The sequence below is a fragment of the Babylonia areolata genome, chromosome 14 (genome assembly GCF_041734735.1).
Source record: "Babylonia areolata isolate BAREFJ2019XMU chromosome 14, ASM4173473v1, whole genome shotgun sequence".
NCBI classification, from domain to species: domain Eukaryota; kingdom Metazoa; phylum Mollusca; class Gastropoda; order Neogastropoda; family Buccinidae; genus Babylonia; species Babylonia areolata.
In genome coordinates, this window is record NC_134889.1 from 15,103,176 (window position 1) to 15,120,675 (window position 17,500).

Genomic DNA, 17,500 nt, shown 5'->3' on the forward strand with positions numbered 1-17,500 from the left:
TAAAAACGGCCAAGAAATGATATTGTACTAGACAGAGGGGGGCCGGGGGGGGGGGGGGGGGGGGACGGAGGGGATGAAAAGAAAAGACTTTAGTGTAGAAGAAGCAGAAAATAGATTGAAATCAACAACAAAAAAATAACAATTACAATACCAAGAACACCATCGCCAGAACTACCATCCCCCACCACCACAACAACAAAACAAAACACAAAAAAAACAAGAAAGAGAGAAAGAAAACAGTGCAAATTTACCTACGTTTGTTCTTGTCAAACAGCTGGAGGAGGAAAAATGGGCGGCAGGCTATCTATCGTCCAAGACTGAGGTGGCTGAACTGAAGCAGGTCTGCTGCCTACTGCAAAGAGCGAGAGCGAAGACGCTGCCTGTAGTTATAATGTAAGAAAGAGATGGCTGAGAGAGAGAGAAACTGCGCTTGTGAGCGACAGAGTGTGGGCGTCACGACGTGCGAGGAAAAGAGGGGGTCGGGGGGGTGGGTGGGGGGGGGTGGCGGAGACAGAGAGAGAGAGAGACACACACACACACACAGAGGGAGAGAGAGACAGAGAGTGGGAGAGAAGGAGGAGGGGGAGGAGGAGGCAGAGGAGGAAAAGGGAGGGATAGGGGTGTAGGGGGGATGGGGGTGGGGGGGCTCTGGAAGCGATGGTGGTCCGAACGCTGACTTTCGATGAAAAGTTGCATGAAGGGGAATGGACGTTTCCATAAACGCCCCAAAGCTCGAACTATATCCTCAGTTTATACATACATGAGGCGTCATACTCAGTAGTTAGTGGAAGGCATCATTGTAGTCAATGGAAGGCATCATTGTAGTCAGTGGAAGGCGTCATAGTAGTCAGTGGAAGGGCTATGGATCAGAGTAGTCAGTGGAAGGCGTCATACTCAGTAGTCAGTGGAAGGCGTCATACTCAATAGCCAGTGGAAGGCGTCATTGTAGTCAGTGGAAGGCGTCATAGTAGTCAGTGGAAGGGCTATGGATCAGAGTAGTCACTCGAAGGAGTAGAGGTCATAGTAGTCAGTGAAAGGCATCACTAAGTCAGTGGAAGGGGGTATGGATCAAAGTCTGTGGAATGGGTCATAGTAGTCAGTGGAAGACGTCATAGTAGTCGGTGGAAGACGTCATAGTAGTCAGTGGAAGACGTCATAGTAGTCAGTGGAAGACGTCATAGTAGTCGGTGGAAGACGTCATAGTAATCAGTGGACGACATCACTAAGTCAGTGGAAGGGGGTATGGATCAAAGTAGTCAGTGGAAGACGTCATAGTTGTCAGTGGAAGATGTCAGGGTAGTCAGTGGAAGGGGTGGGGTCAGAGTAGTCGGTGGAAGGGGGTCAGAGTAGTTAGTGGAAGACGCCAAAGTTGTCAGTGGAAGGTGTAGGGGGAGTAGTCAGTGGAAGTGGTAAGAGTACTCAGTGGAAGGCGTCATAGTAGTCAGTGGAAGGGGAAGGGTCATAGTAGTCAGTGGAAGGGGTAGGGGTCATAGTAGTCAGTGGAAGGGGAAGGGTCATAGTAGTCAGTGGAAGGGGAAGGGTCATAGTAGTCAGTGGAAGGGGTAGGGGTCATAGTAGTCAGTGGAAGGGGAAGGGTCACAGTAGTCAGTGGAAGTGGAAGGCGTCATAGTAGTCAGTGGAAGGGGAAGGGTCATAGTAGGCAGTGGAAGGGGTAGGGGTCATAGTAGTCAGTGGAAGGGGAAGGGTCACAGTAGTCAGTTGGAGGGACATAGTTGTCAGTGGAAGGGGTAGGGTCATAGTAGTCAGTGGAAGGGGTAGGGGACATAGTAGTCAGTGGAAGGGGTAGGGTCATAGTAGTCAGTTGGAGGGACATAGTTGTCAGTGGAAGGGGTAGGGTCATAGTAGTCAGTGGAAGGGGTAGGGGACATAGTAGTCAGTGGAAGGGGAAGGGTCATAGTAGTCAGTGGAAGGGGAAGGGTCATAGTAGTCAGTGGAAGGGGTCATAGTAGTCAGTGGAAGGGGTAGGGGTCATAGTAGTCAGTGGAAGGGGTAGGGTCATAGTAGTCAGTTGGAGGGTCATAGTAGTCAGTGGAAGGGGTCACAGTAGTCAGTGGAAGGGGTAGGGGTCATAGTTGTCGGTGGAAGGGGTCGTAGTTGTCAGTGGAAGGGGTCATAGTAGTCACTTGGAAGGACATAGTTGTCAGTGGAAGGGGTCATAGTAGTCACTTGGAAGGACATAGTTGTCAGTGGAAGGGGTCACAGCAGTCAGTGGAAGTGGTAGGGGTCAGAGTAGTCAGTGGAAGGGGTCAGAGTCGTCAGTGGAAGGGGGTAGGGGTCAGAGTAGTCAGTGGAAGGGGGTAGGGGTCAGAGTAGTCAGTGGAAGGGGTCAGAGTCGTCAGAGTAGCGGTTGTGGGGACAGAGCAAGGGACAGATGAAGATATGTTGTGAGGTGGGCCTTCAGTTGAGATGGATTTCAGCTGTCTCTTTGTCAGATTCTTGTTTTCCAAGAAAGTATAAGAAAGGAATATCTATCTACTATCTACCTGTCTGTCTGTCAATCTGTCTGTCTATCTATCTATCAGTCTATCTGCCTATATGCACGCACAATATCACAATATCTTCACAGTATCTTCAGCGAAAAAGTCTGGTCTTTTGTCCCACATGCGCGTGCAAAGTCTGTCTCCGTCTCTGTCGGTGTCTGTCTGTCTATCTGTCTGTCTGTCTCGGTCTCTGTCCCTCTGTCTGTGTCTGTCTGTCTGTCTCACACACACACACACACACACACACACACACACACACACACACACACACACACACTGGGTATTCCACACCAAGAAAACACTAGCGGAACATGGATTCGGTGCCAAGGAGTAGGGCACGAGAGCGGCTTTGTATCGGAATCTAAAGATAGATTTATAGCATGTTACAAACAAAACTGGCACAGAGAAATAAAAAGCAATGATAGGTATAAATGGCCTTATTCATTTAAATTAATATTCCAAATAGAGAAGGATACTGAGATTATAACAAATATATTTAATAAAATCTGCTTTGTGAAGCTCAGATTGAGAGCGCTTGGACTGAATGCCAACAGAAGATGGTTCGATTCACACGTAGAAACATCCATCTCCTTGCCCACTGTGTGGCGAAAGCCCAGAAGATGAAAATCATTTCATATTTAATTGCAAAAGATACGATGAACTGCGAAAAAACTGCACCCTTTCCAAACAGCTCCAGCGCAAAGAAAAGATTTGTTCGGCATACTGATGACAGAAAATGAAGATATGATACTTTCACTTGCAAAAATTAATATGTATCTGAGGCAAGAAATAATTATACGGTAAACGTCCATCATCGGTCCAAATACTCATTATTCAATTAAAAATTAGTATGGGTTCTATGAGGGGAAAAAAACAGATAAAAAGGAAGGGATACATTTGGATGGTCAATCTCCACATTGTCATTATTTGATGTGTTCGTATTGATATGATGGGTTTTGATGTTGAGGCATAAATAATTATTTCAGGATTTAGATGTACTTTAGTGTGTGTTTGTATTGATAAGATGTGTGTCGATGTTACATGCGTAAATATGTATCATATGATTTATCTTTACTTTGTTTTCTGCGTACTGTCTAAACCTTGGAGACGAACGACTGAAAAAAGGCACATTACCGCCCTGTCACATGACTTTAACTCTCTCCATACGAACGGCGAAAGAGTCGACGTTAACAGCGTTTCATCCCAATTACCATCATCAAAATATTACAAGCGGAACGCTCTTACACTGAAGAGGTGAATGTTGACAAAGAATACCACAATTCTGACGACGGAAGCTAAAGGTTGGGTCATTCAGACACCCACTGGACATCCGAGGGGTCTGTGTAGAGGAGAAGAGAGGACTGGCCGTACTGAGTGAGTTAAGCTAATGACAAAGTGCCAAAGTGTCGCAGATCTCTTATTAGTTTATGTTGTTTCAATTCTGTTTTTCTTTTTCCCGTCTGTTCTATTTTGCACCATTTTGTTCTGATTAGTACCTACTGTGTCACCAGAGCTTTTCAGCTAATGACATTAAACATTTCAGTGTTTCAGTGTCTCTCTCTCTCTCTCTCTCTCTCTCTCTCTGACTTTGCGATTTACCCTTATGAGTGAACGTGTGTGCATGCCCATTAATTTAGCTACAAGTTGGAATTTATCATTGTGATGTACAATATTTGTTTTTGTCTTCTTTCTTTCGTTTTTTTCTCTCTCTCACTTTTTTCGTCTTCTTTGTTGTTGCTGTTGTTTACTTCTTCTTCTTCTTCTTCTCCTCCTCCTCCTCCTACCCCTCCTCCTCCTCTTCTTCTTCTTCTTCTTCTCCTCCTCCTCCTCCTCCCCCTTCTCCTTCTTCTTCTTCCCCTCCTCCTCCTCCTCCTCCCCCTCCTCCTCTTCTTCTTCTTCTTCTTCTTCTTCTCCTCCTCTTCCTCCTCCTCCTTCTTCTTCTTCCTCTCCATCATCATCATCATCATCATCATCACCACCACCACAATCTTTATTCTTTTTCCAATTTTCCTTTTTCTTGTGTGTACTGTTCTTTTCGTCGTTTTGTTCTTCTGGTTGTTCTGCTTTTTTGTTCTCATTTATTTATTTACTTATTTATCTGTTATATTGGTTTGATTATCCACATTCTTCTTTTTCTTTTTCCTTTTGTTTTTCTTTCTTGTCTTTCCTTATCTATTTATCTTTTTTCTGGTTAATTGCTTATTTAGTTATTCATTCATCTACATGTTCTCTTCATCTTCTTCTTCTTAGCACCATACTATAGGAATGTGGATAACGGGCGCTTTAATGCGAAAGGGAAGAAGAGGAGGAGAGGGTGGAGGAATAGAAAGTGGGGTGGCTCCTCTGGCATAATGGGAACGTGTGCAGGAGTCCGAACTGGGTATTTCGTCCTTAAGTTGGTGTACATATCACACGGGCGTATAGCACTATCACTCGGGTGAAAAGCGTTGTTACTATCACGCGGGTGAAAAGGTGTCGCTATTACCCTGTGAGTGTTTTACACTAAATGGAATTGAAAAGTCATGTCCACAAACTATCACATCAGTAAATATTACTGTCACACGACGGAAATGTCGTGGATTTATCTTGTGCCGACTGTCTCACGAGTGAATATCCCTATCTCCATCAACTGTAAATTCCATCTTATTCCTAGAACATTTCAACTCAGGGGAATGCAGTCTATTCTCTCTGATTTCGTTTGGTTCCCTATGTTTGTTGCCTAACGTTACCTGACACAATAAGATTTCATACAGGGAGGAAAGCCTACCATCTAAGAGATGTGGAAAGGTAGAGAAAATGTCTCACTGAAGAACGGGACATTTTGAAGAGGTGGACTGAATGCTGCTCCGAGCTGTACGGTCACAGAGCTACGGGAGACCCAGAGGTACTGAACGTCCCTCCAGCAACCAACAACGACAACCACCCCATCCTTCGAGAAGAAGTGGAAGCAGCTGTAAAATCGCTGAAAAAGGGGAAGTCAGTAGGAGTGGATAATATCCCAGCAGAGCTGGTCGAAGCAGGGGGAGAAGCAATGATCACAGCCCTCACAACCATCTGCAACAAGATGTGGCAGACAGGGGAGTGGCCAACACCATGGACCCAGTCGCTGATCATCACCCTCCCCAAGAAAGGCAATCTACAACAGTGCCAGAACTACCGCACGATCAGCCTAATAAGCCATCCCAGCAAAGTCATGCTAAAGATCCTGCTAAATAGATTGAAGCCACAAGCGGCGAAGATCATCGCAGAGCAACAAGCAGGTTTCAGACCAGGGCGCAGTACAACAGAGCAAATCTTCAACCTCAGGATACTGTGCGAGAGGTACCTCCGACATCAACAAGACCTCTACCACGTCTTCGTGGATTTCAAGAAGGCGTTTGACCGAGTATGGCATGCAGCTTTATGGGCCACCATGAGGTTGTATAACATCAATGCCAACCTGACCCGTGTGATACAGAACCTCTACGACAAAGCCACCAGCGCAGTCTACTTCAACAGTAACATAGGGGACTGGTTCAGAACCACAGTCGGAGTGAGGCAAGGCTGTTTGCTCTCACCAACTCTCTTCAACATCTTCCTGGAAAGAATCATGACTGATGCACTTGAAGACCACAAAGGAACAGTCAAGATCGGAGGCAGAGCAGTCACCAACTTACGTTTCGCCGACGATATTGATGGCCTAGCAGGAAAAGAAGAGGAGCTTAGTGGACCACCTTGATAAAACCTCTAGAGCCTATGGCATGCAGATCAGTGCAGAGAAGACCACACTGATGACCAACAACACCAATGGCATCAGCACTGACATAAGAGTGGATGGCCAGAAGCTAGAAACTGTCCACAGCTTTAAATACCTGGGAGCAATTGTGACAGATGAGGGATCCAAACCCGAAGTACTCTCCAGGATTGCACAGGCGACAGCAGCGCTCACAAAACTGAGGTGCATCTGATGATAATGATAGTGGACATTCATACAGTGTGTTTCGCCAGAAATACTGCTCCAAGCGCTTTACATTGCGTTCCCCGCTCCTCACCTCCACGCTCAATACCCTCCGCCCACACTCTCTCTCCACACACACACACACACACACACACAGATGCACCGGTGCTCGCTTGCACCCCGCCACACACACACACACACACACACACACACACACACACACACACACACACACACACACACACACACACACCGAGAGCAACCCGAATTTCACACAGAGAAATCTGTTGTGATAAAAAAAAAAAGAAATACAAATACTTACATATGTGTTTTCAATCATTCATACATTCATACATAACCAAATCACTGGCACATCTATCTAACAATATCCTTAATTTCATGGTAGAGCGAAGACCTAATGGAAATGCGCCAGACTAGGAAGCCAGTGTCCGCCCAAGGGTTTGAGTTCTTCATTCGGACTATGATCTTCACTCTCCTCTCTCCACAAAACATTGAGTGGCGGTCCGGGTGCTAGTCTTTTGAATGAGACGACGAGAAACCCGAGGTCCCGTGTGCAGCATGCACTTCCCTGCACGTAAAAGAACCTATGGCAACAACAATATTATTGTCGGTCGGTCGTCCCTGGCACAGCAAAATGACTAGAAAAATCCACTTTGAGAGTAAAACAAAAACCTACACATACGGACAGAAAGGGAAATAAACATGGGTGATGCTGCTCTGTGGTGAAGTGCTCTGCTCTTGAAAGTGCAGTAACGGGCGCAATTGCCGAGTGGTTAAAGCGTCGCACTTTCAATCTGAGGGTCCCGGGTTCGAATGTCGGTAAAACGCCTGGTGGGTAAAGGGTGGAGGGTTTTTTTCCGATCTCCCAGGTCAACATATGTGCCTGAACCCCCTTCATGTGTACACGCACGCAAAAGAACAAATACGTACATTAAAGATCCTGTAATCCATGTCAGCGTTCGGTGGATTATGGAAACAAGAACATATCCTGCAGGCACACCCCTGAAAACGAGTATGGCTGCCTACATGGCGGGGTAAATAAACAAAACGGTCATACGCGTAATATGTTAAATGTTACATGTTTGTCTGAGTGTGTATGTGTGCGTGCCTGATATCTGATTGAATGACACAGGAAACGAATGATGAGCGCCCAATGGCAGCCGTCAGTCGGCTCTACCCAGGTAGGCAGCCTGTTGTGTAAATGACCCCGTGTTTGTAAAGCGCTTAGAGCTTGGTCTCCGACTGAGGATAGGCGCTATCAAAAAGAAAAAAAATATCCCTCGCTATCACACAGGGAAATGTGTCATGACAACAAATAATACAATACAAAATAACGTAGTACAATACAATGTCAACGAAATATCAACAATAGTCATTGATTAAACTCTGGGCACTTAAACAGATAATCACGTTCAATATCACATCCAGTCAAAAATAACAATATTGCAAATTGTCACTTTTTAAACAGAATAGCCATAAACGTTGAACAGTCTTGATAGTTGCATATCATATTGGATTGCATTGCATTGTTATAAAATTCTCTGTGTGAAATTTATACTGCTTTCCTCGGAGAGAGTTCGTCGCCAAAGTGCAGCGCCACATTTCTTTTTCTTCTTTTTTTCTGTCTGCAAGTGTATTTGTTTCACTGTCAAAGTTGGTAAGTTCTGTGGGGGGGGGGGGTTTCCCCCCAGTTTCCAACAGAATTCTACCAGCAACAACTGTTCTGCTGGCAGGGGTTCTTTAACGTGCGGTAAGTGCATCCAGCACACGGGATCTCTGCGTATCGTCTCACCCAAATGACTGACTCCCAGACCACCACTCAGAGTCCAGTGGAAGGGCGTGGGGCGCTTAAAATCCCTTCTCCCTCTCCTCATCCTTCTTCTTTTTCTTCTTCTTCTTCTCCTCCTCCTGCTCTTCCTCCTCATCCTCCTGCTTCTTCTTTTTCTTCTTCTTCTTCTTCTTCCTCTCCTCCTCCTCCTCCTTCTTCTTCTCCTCCTCCTCCTCCTTGACCTTCTTCTTCTTCTTTTTCTACTTCTTCTTCTTCTTCTTCTTCTTCTTCTTCACCTCCTCTTACTTCTTTCTTCCTCCTCTTCGTCGTCGTCATCGTCCTCTCCTCCTCCTTCTTGATGTTGCCGTTCTTCCTCTTCTCTTTTTCTGCTTCTTCTCCTCCTTATTCTTCCTTTTTTTCTTTTTCTTTTTTTTTCTTTTTGTCTTCTTCTTCTTCTTTTTCTTCTTCTTCTCGTCTTCTTTTCTTCCTTCATCATCTTTAAAAAAAATCTTCTTCTTCTACTTTTTTTTCTTCGCTTTCTCCTTCTTATCCTCTCCTTCTCTTCCTCCTTCTTTTCTTCTCCTTCTTCATCTCCTTCTTATTCCTCCTCCTCTTCTGCTTCTTCTTCTTCTTCGTCCTGTTTTTGTTTTTTTTCAGATTGAGAATCGCCTCAGTAAGGACAGCACATCATTTACGACAGCTGCAACAGTTGTGCAGGCGTCAGTCTCAGCGCCAGAGACCGACAGATTGACGGACACGAGAAAAGACCCGGAAGAGGATGTTGATTCAACGACATGATCGTATTTCCGGCCACAAAATGGCCGCCTAGCCTGCTGAATGCGCGGCTTCCGTCCCTCGCTGACTCTGTCTCTCTCTGTCTTTGTCTCTCTGTTTTTGTCTGCCTGTCTGTCTGTCTGTTTCTTTGTCTTCCTATGTCTCTTACTCTGTGTTTATCTCTCTTTCTCTCACGCACTGACGTCTCTGTCTCCAGCCCTCTCACATTCTGTCTCTGTCTATCTGTCTCTTTATAATATATATATATATATATAGATAGATAGATAGATAGATAGATAGATAGATAGATAAATAAATAAATCACACACACACACATATATATATATATATATATATATATATATGTGTGTGTGTGTGTGTGTGTGTGTGTGTGTGTGTGTGTGTGTAATATAATACACACACACACACACACACATATATATATATATATATATATATATATATATATATATATATATCTATATCTGCGTGTGTGTGTGTGTGTGTGTGTGTGTGTGTGTGTGTGTGTGTGTGTGTCCCTATCTGTCTGTCTGTCTGTCTCTCTCGCTGTGTGCGTGTGCAGTCTTTTTGCCCTGTACATGCAAAACCATGCGATTAGATTGTGTTTAACCAATTCGTTTACGTGATCTGGATTTGATATTTGCATCTCGTCCATGTTCTGAGAGAGAGAGAGAGACAGACAGACAGACAGACAGAGACAGAGAGAGAGAGAGAGAGGGGGGAGAACACTGAACACTTAGAGTAGGAAGAGAGAAAGAGAGAGGCATATATACTGAGAGAGAGACTCGGACAGAAAGAGGGATGAAGACAAATGGAGACAGAGGGGGATAGAAGGATATAGATAGACAGATAGATACATAATAAGATAGATAGACAGATAGATAGGCAGACAGACTGAAAGACGAACGGAAAGAGAGACTGCGAAAGAGAGAAGCCAGAGACATACAGAAAAAGATGGAGATAGTGAGAGAGTGAGAGAGAGAGAGAGGGGGGGGGGTGATAGACACACAGAGACAGAGGCAGAGACACAGAGACAAATAAAGAGAAAGAGAGACTGAGACTGAGATGATTTATTCACTTATGCCACAGCCCCATATGAATGAAGGGCGATAATACAATATGTAGATGTCACCATAACCATCAGTACACATTCACCATTTTCATAATTAATTAAAGAAATTATGATAATACCGTTTCTCTTGACTTAAACGCTCTATGTAAATACAATGCGAGATTACGCATGACACAATTATCAGATGATGCCATCAATGAACATAATTTAAACAAACATAAACGTTCGTAATATTTCTTTGGAATAAATCTTATGCGAAAACCATGTTACACAGGACACATCAAAACAAAATGCACTTCATCTTCGTTTGACTGTTTGCACAAAGGACACAGTTTCTCTGTATGATCAACAATTTTATAACGGTATCTGTGCATATAGATTTCAGAAATGCCAAACTAAAATCTTGTTAAAAAAAACCTCGTAGATGTCTTTCCATGTTAAACACGTGATAATTCTTAACTAAATGTGTAGAAGTATGAGATCTGTAGAGACAGAATCTATCACTTGACTGAATCTGATTTTCCTAGTTTTGCCATCTCTAGTACAATCTATCAAACGCTGACGAAAAGTTTTCAGAAACATATTCTCATTACCCACTTCTTGATATTCCCAAACATATCCAAAGCCCAGTTCACAGAGACAAGTTCGTACATTTGACGCCCAGTTCCTTTTACCTCTAGAATCAAAATCAAACAACATATCATAGGATTTGCGTGGCAGTCTATCTTCATTCACTTTTAGTAATTTAAACCAGTATCGAACACATCTAACTGCAGAATTTATATAGATTGGATATCTGTTCGTCTCACCGTATACTAAATCGTTAGATGCCTTCATTTCAACTCCTAAAAACTTTTTCAGTCCAAATAAATTAACGGATTCACATTGTACTGTAGCATTTTTTTTTTATCTAGACCTTATAATTCTGAACCATATTGTACGATGGGATGTATCTGGGTATCGAAAATCTTAATGACAATATCCAAAGAATTATTGTTTAATAAAAAGAGTTTCTTCATATGTTACAGCACGTTTTTGCTCTGCTTGAAAGATCCCTGCATGCAGCTACAAAACTCAAACGAGTGGAAAAAAAGAAGTCCAAGACATCTGTAAGCATTGACAACTGGTATATCAATACCACCATACACCCACCTTTCCCTTGCTGCCAGATAACCATCTGTCCTGAAACCAATTATATTACTTTTATCTAGATTAACATTTAATTGCAATTTAGTAGAGAGACTGAGACAGAGACAGATAGAGGCAAAGAAAGGCAGAGACAGACAGAGAGCGACAGAGAGAGACAGAGACAGAGAGAGATGAGACACAGAGACAGAGAGAGAAGAGAGAGGTGAGACAGAGAGAGAGAGAGAGAGAGAGAGAGAGAAGAGAGATGAGACAGAGACAGAGAGAGACAGGGAGTAACAGACAGAGGCAAAGAAAGGCACACACACACACACACACACACACACACACACACGCACACACACACACACACACACACGCACACAAAGCTAAACTCAAAGCTCAGCGTCGGATCCGTCTCCGAGCAAAGCGCTGCCTAGCGTGCAAGGAAATCGAAGGGGCGCCCTCTGGGCCCTCATTGTTCACCCTTCCCACTCCCCCTTGATAACATTTGCATAAGCTTCCGGTTAGACGAAAGCCGCTCTCTGAAGCTGAAGAGGTTCTCAACTCGTGGCTGCAAAGGACAGGGCGGAGATTGTTCTTTTCTCCTTTTCCTCTTCCCCTTCCACTCCCTCTGCCCACTGCTTTCAGGGCCGGGTAGAGAAAGCGGCTTTTGGCATCTGGTGTGTACAGTTTGATCCCTCTGACCTGTCCTCTTCTTACTTTGTGGTGATGTGGGAAGCTTTCCCCTTCCCCTTCCCCGCTTTCTGACTGATCAAATGACCACCCACCACCTCCCCACACACACACCCCGCCCACGCCCACACCCCTCCCTCCAAACTCCCATCACTACCTCATTCCCATGTACGTTTATATGTATTTGACTGTGCTTTCATATCTGTGAAACTGCATGTTCGGTGCATATCTGTTATGCATGTGCGGGTGTATATGTGAATGTGTGTCTTCATGTTTTACTTTTTTTTTACATTATAGTTATTATTTATTATTTAGTTATTTGTGTAAGCTTATCTATCATTTATTCACCTTTTTTTTTCCTCAAGGCCTGACTAAGCGCGTTGGGTTAGTCTCTTCTTCGTCTTCGTCTTCTTGTTTTCTTCAGCACCTCTCTTCTTCGTCGTCGTCTTCTTCTTGTTGTTTTCTTCAGCACCTCTCTTCTTCGTCTTCGTCTTCTTGTTTTCTTCAGCGCCTCTCTTCTTCTTCGTCGTCGTCTTCTTCTTCTTTTCTTCAGCGCCTCTCTTCTTTTTCTTCGTCTTCTTCTTGTTTTCTTCAGCACCTCTCTTCTTCTTTGTCTTCTTCTTCTTGTTTTCTTCAGCATCTCTCTTCTTCTTCGTCGTCTTCTTCTTCTTGTTTTCTTCAGCGCCTCTCTTCTTCTTCGTCTTCTTCTTGTTTTCTTCAGCACCTCTCTTCTTCTTCATCGTCTTCTTGTTTTCTTCAGCATCTCTCTTCTTCTTCGTCGTCTTTTTCTTGTTTTCTTCAGCATCTCTCTTCTTCGTCGTCTTCTTCTTGTTTTCTTCAGCATCTCTCTTCTTCTTCGTCGTCTTCTTCTTGTTTTCTTCAGCATCTCTCTTCTTCTTCGTCGTCTTCTTCTTGTTTTCTTCAGCATCTCTCTTCTTCGTCGTCTTCTTCTTGTTTTCTTCAGCACCTCTCTTCTTCTTCATCGTCTTCTTGTTTTCTTCAGCATCTCTCTTCTTCTTCGTCGTCTTTTTCTTGTTTTCTTCAGCATCTCTCTTCTTCTTTGTCTTCTTCTTCTTCTTGTTTTCTTCAGCATCTCTCTTCTTCTTTGTCTTCTTCTTCTTGTTTTCTTCAGCATCTCTCTTCTTCTTCGTCGTCTTCTTCTTGTTTTCTTCAGCATCTCTCTTCTTCTTCGTCTTCTTCTTCTTGTTTTCTTCAGCATCTCTCTTCTTCGTCGTCTTCTTCTTGTTTTCTTCAGCATCTCTCTTCTTCTTCGTCTTATTCTTCTTGTTTTCTTCAGCATCTCTCTTCTTCTTCGTCGTCTTTTTCTTGTTTTCTTCAGCATCTCTCTTCTTCTTTGTCTTATTCTTCTTGTTTTCTTCAGCACCTCTCTTCTTCTTCGTCGTCTTCTTCTTGTTTTCTTCAGCATCTCTCTTCTTCTTCGTCTTCTTCTTCTTGTTTTCTACAGCTCCTCTCTTCTTCTTCTTCGTCTTCTTCTTGTTTTCTACAGCACCTCTCTTCTTCTTCTTCGTCTTCTTCTTGTTTTCTACAGCACCTCTCTTCTTCTTCTTTGTCTTCTTCTTGTTTTCTTCAGCACCTCTCTTCTTCTTCGTCTTCTTCTTGTTTTCTTCAGCACCTCTCTTCTTCTTCGTCTTCTTCTTGTTTTCTTCAGCACCTCTCTTCTTCTTGTCTTCTTCTTGTTTTCTTCAGCACCTCAATTCTTCTTTGTCTTCTTCTTCTTGTTTTCTTCAGCACCCCTCTTCTTCTTCGTCTTCTATTTCTTGTTTTCTTCAGCACCTCTCTTCTTCTTCTTCGTCTTCTTCTTCTTGTTTTCTTCAGCACCTCTCTTCTTCTTCGTCTTCTTCTTGTTTTCTTCAGCACCTCTCTTCTTCTTCGTCTTCTTCTTGTTTTCTTCAGCACCTCTCTTCTTCTTCTTCGTCTTCTTCTTGTTTTCTTCAGCACCTCTCTTCTTCTTCTTTGTCTTCTTCTTGTTTTCTTCAGCTCCTCTCTTCTTTTTCTTCGTCTTCTTGTTTTCTTCAGCACCTCTCTTCTTCTTTGTCTTCTTCTTCTTGTTTTCTTCAGCACCTCTCTTCTTCGTCTTCTTCTTCTTGTTTTCTTCAGCACCTCTCTTCTTCTTCGTCTTCTTCTTCTTGTTTTCTTCAGCACCTCTCTTCTTCGTCTTCTTCTTCTTGTTTTCTTCAGCACCTCTCTTCTTCTTCGTCTTCTTCTTGTTTTCTTCAGCACCTCTTCTTCTTCGTCTTCTTGTTTTCTTCAGCACCTCTCTTCTTCTTCTTCTTGTTTTCTTCAGCACCTCTCTTCTTCGTCTTCATCTTCTTGTTTTCTTCAGCACCTCTCTTCTTCGTCGTCTTCTTCTTTTCTTCAGCACCTCTCTTCTTCGTCTTCGTCTTCTTGTGTTTTTCTTCAGCACCTCTCTTCTTCGTCTTCGTCTTCTTGTGTTTTTCTTCAGCACCTCTCTTCTTCGTCTTCTTCTTTTCTTCAGCACCTCTCTTCTTCTTCGTCTTCTTCTTTTCTTCAGCACCTCTCTTCTTCTTCGTCTTCTTCTTCTTCTTGTTTTCTTCAGCACCTCTCTTCTTCTTCGTCTTCTTCTTTTCTTCAGCACCTCTCTTCTTCTTCGTCTTCTTCTTCTTTTCTTCAGCACCTCTCTTCTTCTTCTTCTTCTTGTTTTCTTCAGCACCTCTCTTCTTCTTCGTCTTCTTCTTCTTGTTTTCTTCAGCACCTCTCTTCTTCTTCGTCTTCTTCTTCTTGTTTTCTTCAGCACCTCTCTTCTTCGTCTTCTTCTTCTTGTTTTCTTCAGCACCTCTCTTCTTCGTCTTCTTCTTCTTGTTTTCTTCAGCACCTCTCTTCTTCGTCTTCTTTTCTTCAGCACCTCTCTTCTTCGTCTTCTTTTGTTCAGCACCTCTCTTCTTCGTCTTCTTCTTCTTGTTTTCTTCAACACCTCTCTCCTTCTTCGTTTTCTTCTCCTTATCGTCATCATCCTTTCTTTCATTTATTTGGCCCATTTTATCCTCATCTTCTTCTTCATTAGCATTTTCCTCATCCTCCATTACATCTTCTGCTTCCAATTTGTTTTGAATTGTCCCTGCATATTAGGCTATCAGTAGTGAAACGGTTGTTTGCTTGGTAATCGATATGGTTCTTCTTTGGTCCATTGCCTCATTACACACACACACACACACACACACACACGCAAGCACGCACGCACGCGCGCGCGCGCGCACGCACGCACACACACACACACACACACACACACATTATACATATATTTTTTTTAATCCATACGGCGCAAAGTTTCTCACACGAACAAAAACTACACTCAAAACCATACTACAAACGTCCATGTTTATTTCGTTTACGTTGTCACAAAGCAAAATCAATTCAAAGTAAGGACACAGTCCAATATATGAAATGTAATGGGTAAATGAATAAATAGATGAGTAATTGGAAAAATTGAAAATTAAAAATAAAATACGAATAGTATCGTGAAAAAAAAAAAACACCACCGGTGGGAGTAATTCATTGCAATGACAAAATCATATGCACTCAGAAATTCTCAACTAATCATAACCAAACAGAAAATCTCAATTAAAAAGCGAAATCTGAAATGTCATACTGGAATGGAAGCATGTCTGAAGGAATTGTCCATCCATAAATAAAGAGCTAAATCTGTCATTCACAAAACAAACTCCAAGAAGTGAAGACAAGTATCGAATAAGACCAAACAAATTCTTTAAAAAAAAAAATTCCAATTACAAACATTTAAAAGCATAATATATTAATACAAATATTAAAACATAGGGAGGGGGAGAGAGGGGGGAGAGAGAGAGACAGAGAGAAAGATAGAGAGAGAGGGGGAGAGACAGAAACATAAAGATAGAGAGGGGGGGGAGACAGAAAGATGGATATAGAGAAAGAGAGAGAGGGGAGAGAGAGCAAGATAGAGAGAGGGGGGGAGGGAAAGAGAGAGAGAGAAAGACAGAGAGATAGAGAGAAAGAGGGAGAGAGAGAAAGATAAAGAGAGGGGAGAGAGAGAGAGAGGGGGGGGATAGAGAGAGAAATACAGATAGATAGAGAGAGAGAGAATGAGAGAGAGAGACAGGGAGAGAGAGAGAACAACAAAAACAAAAAAAAGAGGAACGAACAAGGGTGAAACAGAGACTGAGACAGATCCAAAAAAGAGAGAGAGAGACAGAGACAGAGATATCCCGTGACAGACAGCCAGGGAGAGAGACAGAGACAGCGACACTGAAAAAACTGAAACGAAATTACTTGAAAATGTCAGGCCTTTGGCCCATAGTAATTATGAACGATGCTTTCGACAAAGGACTGTTGATTTTGTTTGTTTTTTTTTTTTTTCATTCTTTAAAGCTTGCATCCGTACATTCAAAGCTTCGTAAACATAACTAGTAGACAGCTTCACTGAACAGATTCATCAGTACTCGACACAGAAGCACAAAAGCGAAAGAAACAGATATACACTGAAGAAATATATATTTTAGAATAAAAATAAAAATGAAATAGAAAACAACAAAAAATGTTGTTTTTTTAAATCCATGCAGGACTTCCTTCAATGTAGATGGCCCAACGAACATTCATTTTCAGTCTCCAGTCAGCATTTCACACAGTCAGTAGTCTCTCTCTTTCTTTCTCTCTTCCACAGATGTCTAAAGATGCTGGAACCTGATTCTCTGCATGCATGGAACTCACTGCCACCCACCCACCCCTCCACTCCTACCCCGCCCCCACTACCTCGTCAAGCTTTTTGGGTAGATATGAATCGTTCTGCAACAGTCATAATCAATCAATCAATCAATTAATCAATAAACAAATCAAATGAATACATAGATGGATAAACACACACATGATTAAACAAATCTATCATTTAACCAATTGGTTATTTAACTACAACAATAATGATAATGATGATGACGATGACTATAATAATAATGATAATGAGGAGGACGGTGATGATAATAATAATAATCATCATCATCATCATCTACATCTATCTATCTATCTATCTATATCACTGAATCTTGTGCAGAGACAAATCAAAGAGCGTTCACACTAGTCCAGTCATTCCCACGCATGCAGTAAATCTGATTCGGGTGGTTGAAAGACTAAACATGAATTAATGTTAACAGATTCAGTTTCAGTTTCTCAAGGAGGTGTCACTGCGTTCGGACAAATCCATATACGCTACGCCACATCTGCTTGGCAGATGCCTGACAGCAGCATAACCCAACACGCTTAGTCAGGCCTTGCGTGCATGCGTGTATTTGTTACACCTATTGAAATAGATTTCTTCCACAGAACTTTACCTGAGGACAACGCTTTTGTTGCTGTGGGTTCTTTTTTCAGTGCGCCAAGTGCGTGCTGCACACAGGACCGGATTATCGTCTCATCAGAATGACTTGATGCTCAGTTTGATTTTCCAGTCAAACTTGGTGAGAGCAGGATTCGAACCCAGACCCTCACGGACACTGTATTGGCAGATAATCGTCTTTACCATTCTGCCACTTTCCTTTTTTTTTCATCAAGGCCTCCTGGCAAAGCTCGTTGGGTTACGC

General features: G+C 42.8%; 1 protein-coding gene across 1 annotated transcript in view; it reads right to left on the reverse strand.

Moving 5' to 3' along the window:
• Positions 1–16,263: 16,263 nt before the first annotated feature.
• Positions 16,264–17,500, reverse strand: part of LOC143289859 (scavenger receptor cysteine-rich domain-containing protein DMBT1-like) — a 127,851-nt gene continuing 126,614 nt past the window's right edge. The window contains exon 53 of the mRNA XM_076599051.1: positions 16,264–16,712. The gene's annotated coding sequence lies outside the window, so the exon portion shown is untranslated. The remainder of the gene's footprint in view (positions 16,713–17,500) is intronic.